At 55.9% G+C, this 9020-nt stretch overlaps 1 pseudogene across 1 annotated transcript in view; it reads right to left on the bottom strand.

The window, feature by feature from the left end:
• Positions 1-253: 253 nt before the first annotated feature.
• The window catches only part of LOC311103016 (adenylate cyclase type 8-like), a 22524-nt pseudogene continuing 13757 nt past the window's right edge, over positions 254-9020 (bottom strand). The window contains exons 9-21 of the transcript in view: positions 7789-8189; positions 5697-5885; positions 5018-5118; positions 4617-4818; positions 4326-4421; positions 3721-3887; positions 3488-3569; positions 2269-2427; positions 1933-2079; positions 1550-1642; positions 1033-1147; positions 688-812; positions 254-544 (exon numbers count right to left, since the gene is read on the bottom strand). The product of the transcript in view is annotated as an adenylate cyclase type 8-like (transcript). The remainder of the gene's footprint in view (positions 545-687; positions 813-1032; positions 1148-1549; positions 1643-1932; positions 2080-2268; positions 2428-3487; positions 3570-3720; positions 3888-4325; positions 4422-4616; positions 4819-5017; positions 5119-5696; positions 5886-7788; positions 8190-9020) is intronic.

Below are 9020 nucleotides of genomic sequence, written 5' to 3'. Positions count from 1 at the left end.
GGCAGAGCAAAATTCAGTTGGCGCTACAGTAACTGAGAAAGGTTGGGAACCACTTGCTGAAGAGTACTCTGCTCTGTGCTGCTGTCCAGAAGAGGAGCTTCCGATCCCCTCCCCTAGTGTCTCTCTCGTAGCCTGTACCACCCCCTCCCCCGCTCCCCATTTTAGGTAATCCACCATAGAAAGCAGTTTTAATCCAAAAAAACGAGGAGATGCTGAATGATCTCCCCTTTCTTTCCTTATATTATATACAGCCTCAGGTCTACGAGACCTCCAGCAGGTGGAACCCTCCGTTGGCCTCTCGTTGTGTCTCTCTCTTCCTGGTCTGGACCAGGGTAAAGACCAGAGCAGACAGAGTGTTCCTCCCCAGGCCCAAACCCCCGCGGTTCACACTGCGCTCCACGCAGCTGGAACACGACTCGCGGCTCCTCACGAAGTACGTCTTGACGTTCCCCTGCCGCTCGCTCACACCCTTCACGTAGATCTCCCCCCTCAGCTCCCGAACGAAGCCACGCTCCGCCAGGACATGACTGGTACTCTCTGGGACCTGGGACAAACACACACACACACACACAGAAGTTGTCATAAAGCGCCGCACATTAACCCACACATTAACACGCCAAACCTCTGTTACACGCCAGCCCGCACACGCCAGCCCGCCCCCACCCAGCCACCCACACACAGTCCTACCTGTATGCGTCCACTGACCCCGGTGCTGTCCATACGGCTGGCCAGGTTGACTGTCATTCCCCAGATATCATACTGAGGCTTAGTGGCTCCTATCACCCCAGCCACCACTGGACCATGGGCTATGCCTACACACAAAGGTCAGAGGTCAGAGGTCAAGGTGTGTGTGTGTGTGTGGGGGGGGGTTTGTGTTCTCACCAACACGGAGCTGGAAGCTGTTCCCAGAGTGTGTGTGTTTGTGTTCTCACCGACACGGAACTGGAAGCTGTTCCCAGAGTGTGTGTGTTTGTGTTCTCACCGACACGGAACTGGAAGCTGTTCCCAGAGTGTGTGTGTTTGTGTTCTCACCAACACGGAGCTGGAAGCTGTTCCCAGAGTGTGTGTTGATTCGTTTGAGCGTCTCCTGCATTTCCAGGGCAAACAGCACCAGCTCACTGAGGTGACGCCACTCATCCTCACACTCCTACGCGCGCACACACACACACACACACACACACACACACACACACACACACACACACACACACACATCTTATTACTATTCTTACTAAATTCAACTCAAATGTAAAGTCAAAGTCTACTTTGAACAGAAGGAAGCCAAGCGCTGATGGACACGTGACTAAAAGACACTAAACGGGATTGAATTGAAGGTCAGTCAATTCAGGAAGTAAACTGAAATTCCAATTCAATAATTGAAAAAAGGGCATCGATGTTCAATGTCTTTTCGATAAACTGAAAACGACACTCTTTATTTATTTTTTTACAAATGTGTCAATTTCTGTAGTTTAAATTCAAATCACTTCCTGAATTGACTGCCTTAAATTGAAATTGAGTCCAACCCTGGGACACTAAGAGGGCTGCTGACCTGTTGATGGGGAGAGAGGCCAGAAGCAGCCATGTAACAGCTGCCAATGGTTTTGATTTTCTCAATGTCCTGGAAATATGTATCATCTAATAACTAGAGACAGAGAGAGAGAGATAGACAAACAGAGACAGAGAGAGACAGTGAGAAACAGAGAGAGACAGTGAGAAACAGAGAGAGACAGTGAGAGACAGAGAGACAGAGAGAGACAGAGAGAGACAGTGAGAGACAGAGAGAGACAGTGAGAGACAGAAAGAGTGCGAGAGACAGAAACAGAGCGAGAGGTGGTTATTTGAGAAAACAAATAAATTGTACGCTGGTAACTTATCACAGAGAAATTGTGTGTGTAGGCAGCGTGTGAGTCAGTGTGTTGATTTGAATCGAACCTCGTCAAAGTCAGCTATGATCTCATTGAGAAGTCGTAGACACTCCACATCCTGATGGATCAACTCTTTCTGTTCATAGTAGTCTGTAAACCCAGGGATGGACGCAAACATCACCCCCACACGCTCATAGGACTGGGAGTACAGGTCCTACACATACACACACAGTCATGTAAACATTAAGATTGTCTTCTCTAGGACAGAGACCCAACAAAACACACACGCACACCTCATTATGGCGGTCTCTCTCCAGGACAGAGACCCAACAAAACACACGCGCACACCTCATCATGACGGTCTCTCTCCAGGACAGAGACCCAACAAAACACACGCGCACACCTCATTATGGCGGTCTCTCTCCAGGAAGTGCTGTGCGACGTGTGAAGGCAGAATGTTGAAGAGTAAACACTCATTGTGTTCCCTCAGCTCCTTCATGTCCTCCACTTCCTGTCTGGCCTGCAGACGCCAGAGGAAGTCCAGCCGCGCCGTCGCCTCCAACTGGACAGTAGGGGAACAACAACCATCACATGGAGTAGGGTAGGTGAAGGGAGGAGAACGGAGGAGTAGAGAGGAGGAGGAGGAGTAGGGAGGAGAGATGAGGAGTAGAGAGGAGAGATGAGGAGTAGAGAGGAGAGAGGAGGAGTAGAGAGGAGAGAGGAGGAGTAGGGAGGAGAGAGGAGGAGTAGAGAGGAGAGAGGAGGAGTAGAGAGGAGAGAGGAGGAGAGAGGGAGGAGTAGGGAGGAGAGAGGAGGAGAGAGGAGGAGAGAGGAGGAGTAGAGAGGAGAGAGGAGGAGTAGAGAGGAGAGAGGAGGAGTATGGAAGAGAGAGGAGGAGAGAGGAGGAGTAGGGAGGAGAGAGGAGGAGTAGAGAGGAGAGAGGAGGAGTAGAGTGGAGAGAGGAGGAGAGAGGAGGAGTAGAGAGGAGAGAGGAGGAGTAGACAGGAGAGAGGAGGAGAGAGGAGGAGTTGGGAGGAGAGAGGAGGAGTGGAGAGGAGAGAGGAGGAGTGGAGAGGAGAGAGGGAGGAGGAGTAGAGAGGAGAGAGGAAGAGTGGAGAGGAGAGAGGAGGAGTGGAGAGGAGAGAGGAGGAGTGGAGAGGAGAGAGGAGGAGTGGAGAGAGGGAGGAGAGAGGAGGAGTGGAGAGAGGGAGGAGAGAGGAGGAGTGGAGAGGAGAGAGGGGGGAGAGAGGAGGAGAGAGGAAGAGTGGAGAGGAGAGAGGGAGGAGAGAGGAGGAGAGAGAAAGAGTGGAGAGGAGAGAGGAGGAGTATAGAGGAGAGAAGAGGAGAGAGGAGGAGTAGAGAGGAGAGAGGAGGAGTGGAGAGGAGAGAGGAGGAGTGGAGAGGAGAGAGGAGGAGTGGAGAGGAGAGAGGAGGAGTAGAGAGGAGAGAGGAGGAGTGGAGAGAAGAGAGGAGGAGTGGAGAGGAGAGAGGAGGAGTGGAGAGGAGAAAGGAGGAGTAGAGAGGAGAGAGGAGGAGTGGAGAGGAGAGAGGAGGAGTGGAGAGAAGAGAGGAGGAGTGGAGAGGAGAGAGGAGGAGTGGAGAGGAGAGAGCCCATGTCCTACCTGTCTACTGTTGTAAAGTACAGCCACCACAAACATGGCCATGAGCAGAACACACACATCCTTCCTCCTCAGGTACTGCTGCCTGCAAGGGACACACACAACCAGAAAGTCACCGCACGCACGCACACACACAAACACACACACAAACACACACACAAACACACACACACACACACACATAACCAGACAGTCACCAGTGTGTGTGTGTTTGTGTGTGTGTGTTTGTTCAGTACCGGGTGTTTTCGGAGGTCTGGCGTATAAACAGTGTGTGGTAGCTGACTTCTATGAGGTAGGTGTAGACAGATATGGCCAGTAGTAACACTGCTAGCTTCAGTAGACAGTGCAGCCTGAAGAACACCGCACACGATACCATGGCCACAACCCCACTGAACACCAGGAACTAAAGAACACAGGGGGAGAGAGAGACAGGGGGAGAGAGAGACAGGGGGAGAGAGAGACAGGGAGAGAGAGAGACAGGGGGAGAGAGACAGGGGGAGAGAGAGACAGGGGGAGAGAGAGACAGGGGGAGAGAGAGACAGGGGGAGAGAGAGACAGGGGGAGAGAGAGACAGGGGGAGAGAGAGACAGGGGGAGAGAGAGACAGGGGGAGAGAGAGACAGGGGGAGAGAGAGACAGGGGGAGAGAGAGACAGGGGGAGAGAGAGACAGAGGGGGAGAGAGACAGGGGGAGAGAGAGACAGGGGGAGAGAGAGACAGGGGGAGAGAGAGACAGGGGGAGAGAGAGACAGGGGGAGAGAGAGACAGTCACAAAATGGATCAAAACCTTCTTGACCAATCTATATCAAAACGTGTGTGTGTGTGTGTGTGTGTGTGTGTTACCTCAGGGTGTGTACAGATGTTGATAGGCCAGGACCAGGTCTGCTGCTGAGAGCTGCTTCTATTGTTAGGGTCCATCTCAGACTCTACACACCACAGCTAGAACACACACACACACACACACACACACACACACACACACACACACACAGGCACGCGCACACATTCAAACTGCAGAATTGAGCTACTTCAAAACAAGTTTACAATGCAGCAGATAGGCAAACCTTAATGAAATAACAGATCATGGTTGAGGGTGCAGCAAATATTGGGCATTCCGTACAATAATAAACTCACTATATCGGACGAGGCCACTCCGAAGTTGATGATTATGGCGGTGAGGGTGAGTAGTGTTCTGACACTCTTGGTCTCGTTGACCCAGCAGCAGAGGACCTGCAGCACTAGAGGGCTCTGTTTAAACTCTTCAGCTAGGACCACCACCAGCAACAGTACATACACACACACACACACTCCAAACTGAACCAGCATAGGACACAGTCTGAGAGGGGTGTGTGTGTGTGTGTGTGTGTGTGCCGGTCAGAGAGATTGAGGAAGGAGAAGATAGAAATAGGAAGGGAGAGGATCAGACGATGAAGACAGAGGAAAGTATGTGAGTGGTAGAGAAAGAGAATTTGAAAGATCTTTAATAAATGAAGCAAAATAAAACGTTTAATTATATAAAGCATGAACACACACACCTTGCGGCGGGGACGAGGGCCTGTGCAGCCATGAGGAAGAGGAATATGATGAAGGAGCAGACCAGGTTTGACTTGAACATCTCATCACGCATCTGGGAAAACTGAGAAGAAGAGAGGAACATTCCTCAATTAACCCACCCAGCCATCCACCCAGCCATCCACCCACCCACCCACCCACCCAGCCATCCACCCACCCAGCCAGCCACCCACCCACCCAGCCATCCACCCACCCATCCACCCACCCAGCCATCCACCCACCCAGCCATCCACCCACCCATCCACCCAGCCATCCACCCATCCACCCACCCATCCACCCAGCCAGCCATCCACCCATCCACCCAGCCAGCCAGCCAGCCATCCACCCACCCACCCATAATTAAATCAACATGATTGAGTGATTTAGCCAACATACCAAGTAATCACCTAATCCTAAATGAATGAATGAATGAATGAATGTGTGTGTGTGTGTGTGTGTGTGTGTGTGTGTGTGTGTGTGTGTGTGTGTGTGTGTGTGTGTGTGTGTGTGTGTGTGTGTGTGTGTGTGAGTGTGTGTGGCCCCTACCTTGCCCTTGACGTGTGCGTTTCTGTTGCGGGCCCCTACCTTGCCCTCGATGTGTGTGTTTCTGTTGCGGGCCCCTACCTTGCCCTCGATGTGTGTGTTTCTGTTGCGGGCCCCTACCTTGCCCTCGATGTGTGTGTCCTTGAACTCCTGTGTGAAGGTGGTGATGTGTTCCTGTCTCATGCGTTCGCTGCTCCGGACCTCGATGGCCTGGCGGATCCTCTTGTTGACTTCACGCGTCCCCGTCCGCTGAGCCGCTAGCTGGTTGGGTAACTGGGCCAGTGAGCCGTTGCTGAAGGTCGCCAGGATCTGGTCAGGGGTGAGAGGTTAGGGATCAAAGGTTAGATAGAGGATAGACAAAGATGATACTGACAACAGACTCTACACTCTAACAATGAGAATCAATGTCAGCAAAGGCGGAAGGCAGGTGGGAGGCAGGCGGGAGGCAGGTGGTAGGCAGGTGGCAGGCGGGAGGCAGGCGGGAGGCAGGTGGCAGGCGGGAGGCAGGCGGGAGGCAGGCGGGTGGCAGGCGGGAGGCAGGCGGGAGGCAGGCGGGAGGCAGGCGGGAGGCAGGTGGCAGGCGGGAGGCAGGCGGGAGGCAGGCGGGAGGCAGGCGGGAGGCGGGAGGCAGGTGGCAGGCAGGCGGGAGGCAGGCGGGAGGCAGGTGGCAGGCAGGTGGGAGGCAGGCGGGAGGCAGGTGGCAGGCGGGAGGCAGGCGGGAGGCAGGTGGCAGGCGGGAGGCAGGCGGGAGGCAGGTGGCAGGCGGGAGGCAGGCGGGAGGCAGGCGGCAGGCAGGTGGGAGGCAGGCGGGAGGCAGGTGGGAGGCAGGCGGCAGGCGGGTGGCAGGCGGGAGGCAGGCGGGAGGCAGGCGGCAGGCGGGAGGCAGGCGGGAGGCAGGTGGGAGGCAGGTGGGAGGCGGGAGGCAGGTGGGAGGCGGGAGGCAGGCGGGAGGCAGGCGGGAGGCAGGCGGGAGGCGGGAGGCAGGCAGGTGGCAGGCGGGAGGCAGGCGGGAGGCAGGAGGCAGGTGACAGGCGGAAGGCAGGTGGCAGGCGGGAGGCAGGTGGCAGGCGGGTGGCAGGCAGGTGGCAGGCGGGAGGCAGGTGGCAGGCGGGAGGCAGGTGGCAGGCGGGTGGCAGGCGGGTGGCAGGCGGGTGGCAGGCGGGAGGCAGGTGGCAGGCGGGTGGCAGGCAGGTGGCAGGCGGGAGGCAGGTGGCAGGCGGGTGGCAGGCAGGTGGCAGGCGGGTGGCAGGCGGGTGGCAGGCGGGAGGCAGGCGGGAGGCAGGTGGCAGGCGGGTGGCAGGCGGGTGGCAGGCGGGTGGCAGGCGGGTGGCAGGCGGGAGGCAGGTGGGAGGCAGGTGGCAGGCGGGTGGCAGGCGGGTGGCAGGCGGGTGGCAGGCGGGAGGCAGGTGGCAGGCGGGAGGCAGGTGGCAGGCGGGTGGCAGGCAGGTGGCAGGCGGGTGGCAGGCGGGTGGCAGGCGGGAGGCAGGCGGGAGGCAGGTGGCAGGCGGGTGGCAGGTGGCAGGCGGGAGGCAGGTGGCAGGCGGGAGGCAGGTGGCAGGCGGGTGGCAGGCAGGTGGCAGGCGGGTGGCAGGCGGGTGGCAGGCGGGAGGCAGGCGGGAGGCAGGTGGCAGGCGGGTGGCAGGTGGCAGGGCGGGTGGCAGGCGGGGTGGCAGGCGGGAGGCAGGCGGGAGGCAGGTGGCAGGCGGGAGGCAGGCGGGAGGCAGGCAGGTGGCAGGCGGAGGCAGGTGGTGGCAGGCGGGAGGCAGGTGGCAGGCAGGTGGCAGGCGGGTGGCAGGCGGGTGGCAGGCGGGAGGCAGGTGGGAGGCAGGCGGGAGGTGACAAGGCGGCGGGAGGCAGGAAGGAACATTCTAGCCAATGAGCATCCAGGCACAATTCCAATGTAAAATCGTTTTTTTCTCAAAGTTGCCAGGATGCCACGTGAGTCCACTTACAGTATCAGTACAGTCGTCACAACCTAAGCGAAATTTATATTTGATCAAAATAGCCTCACGTAGCAAATTAGCATTCGATTATATGTTGACCAAATTCGACACTCTCATTGACCTCCATACTAACAATCCCCAATTCCACTTCTTAGCTCTTTTTTTTTGGCACTGACAGATTTTGGGTCGGACTCAGCCCTCTTGCTTCGCCTCTTCCTCTCTGGGCTAAAGGGTAAAAGTTAGGACTCAGGGGGTCAGAGGTCACCTACACAGTTCATTCCGATGATGTTTCCAAACGGCAGCTCAGTACTCCAGCCAGTATTAACGGTCTCGTCTCGACTGGGCCGGCAAGCCTTCTTGGCAGGCGCCTCCTCATTGGGCGTGTGTCGAATCAGGAACGTGTCAATTTTGTGTTTCCGTAGAAACTCGTTCCTCTCGTGGCCACGCCCTTCTTCCGTCTCATAGACCCCCGCCCAGACAGTCCAGCGTTGCCCGGGAGATGTGGATACGGCCCGGCACCCCTCCTACCTCCAGCATGTTAGCGATGTCCACATCCCAGGACCACACATCAAACTGCCACTTCTGCAGCCCCAGCACCCCACACAGCACTGAACCAGAGTGGACGCCGATTCGCATGTCCACCTCATGTTTCAACTCCCTACGCACATACCTAAAGGTCGGGAAGGAGAGACAGACTGTTGAAAACACAATCTACAAAGGAACATACAATATTGATGGAACATACGATGATTCCAGATGAAAGTTTGGGGGTGAAAAGTTCTCATCATGTCTAGTGTGTGTGTGTGTGGTTGTGTGTGTGTGTGTGTGTGTGTGTGTGTGGTTGTGTGTGTGTGTGTGTGTGTGTGTGTGGTTGTGTGTGTGTGTGTGGTTTGTGTGGTTGTGTGTGTGTGTATGTGGGGTTGTGTGTGTGTGGTGGTTGTGTGTGTGTGGGGGGTTTGTGTGTGTATGTTGGGGGTGTGTGTGTGGTTGTGTGTGTGTGTGGTTGTGTGTGTGTGTGTGGTTGTGTGTGGTTGTGTGGTTGTGTGTGGTTGTGTGTGTGTGTGTGTGTGTGGGTTGTGTGTGTGTGTGTGTATGGTTGTGTGTGTGTGTGTGGTTGTGTGTGTGTGTGTGTGTGTATGTGTGTGTGGTTGTGTGTGTGTGTGTGTGTGTGGTTGTGTGTGTGGTTTGTGTGTGGTTGTGTGTGTGTGTGTGTGGTTGTGTGTGGTGTGTGTGTGGTTGGTGTGTGTGAGGTTTGTGTGTGTGTGTGGTGTGTGTTGTGTGTGTGTGGTTGTGTGGTTGTGTGTGTGTGTGTATGTGGGGTTGTGTGTGTGTGGTTGTGTGTGTGTGTGTGGGGGTGTGTGTGTGGTTGTGTGTGTGTGTGGTTGTGTGTGTGTGTGTGTGTGTGTGTGGTTGTGTGGGTTGTGTGGTTGTGTGTGTGTGTGTGTGTGGGTGTGGTTGTGTGTGTGTGTGTATGGTTGTGTGTGTGTGTGGTTGTGTGTGT

This window comes from Coregonus lavaretus (assembly GCF_964263955.1).
Source record: "Coregonus lavaretus genome assembly, chromosome: 27".
Taxonomy (NCBI): domain Eukaryota; kingdom Metazoa; phylum Chordata; class Actinopteri; order Salmoniformes; family Salmonidae; genus Coregonus; species Coregonus lavaretus.
Note: the sequence above shows the minus strand (reverse complement) of the source record. Positions and strands in the feature narration are given on the sequence as shown.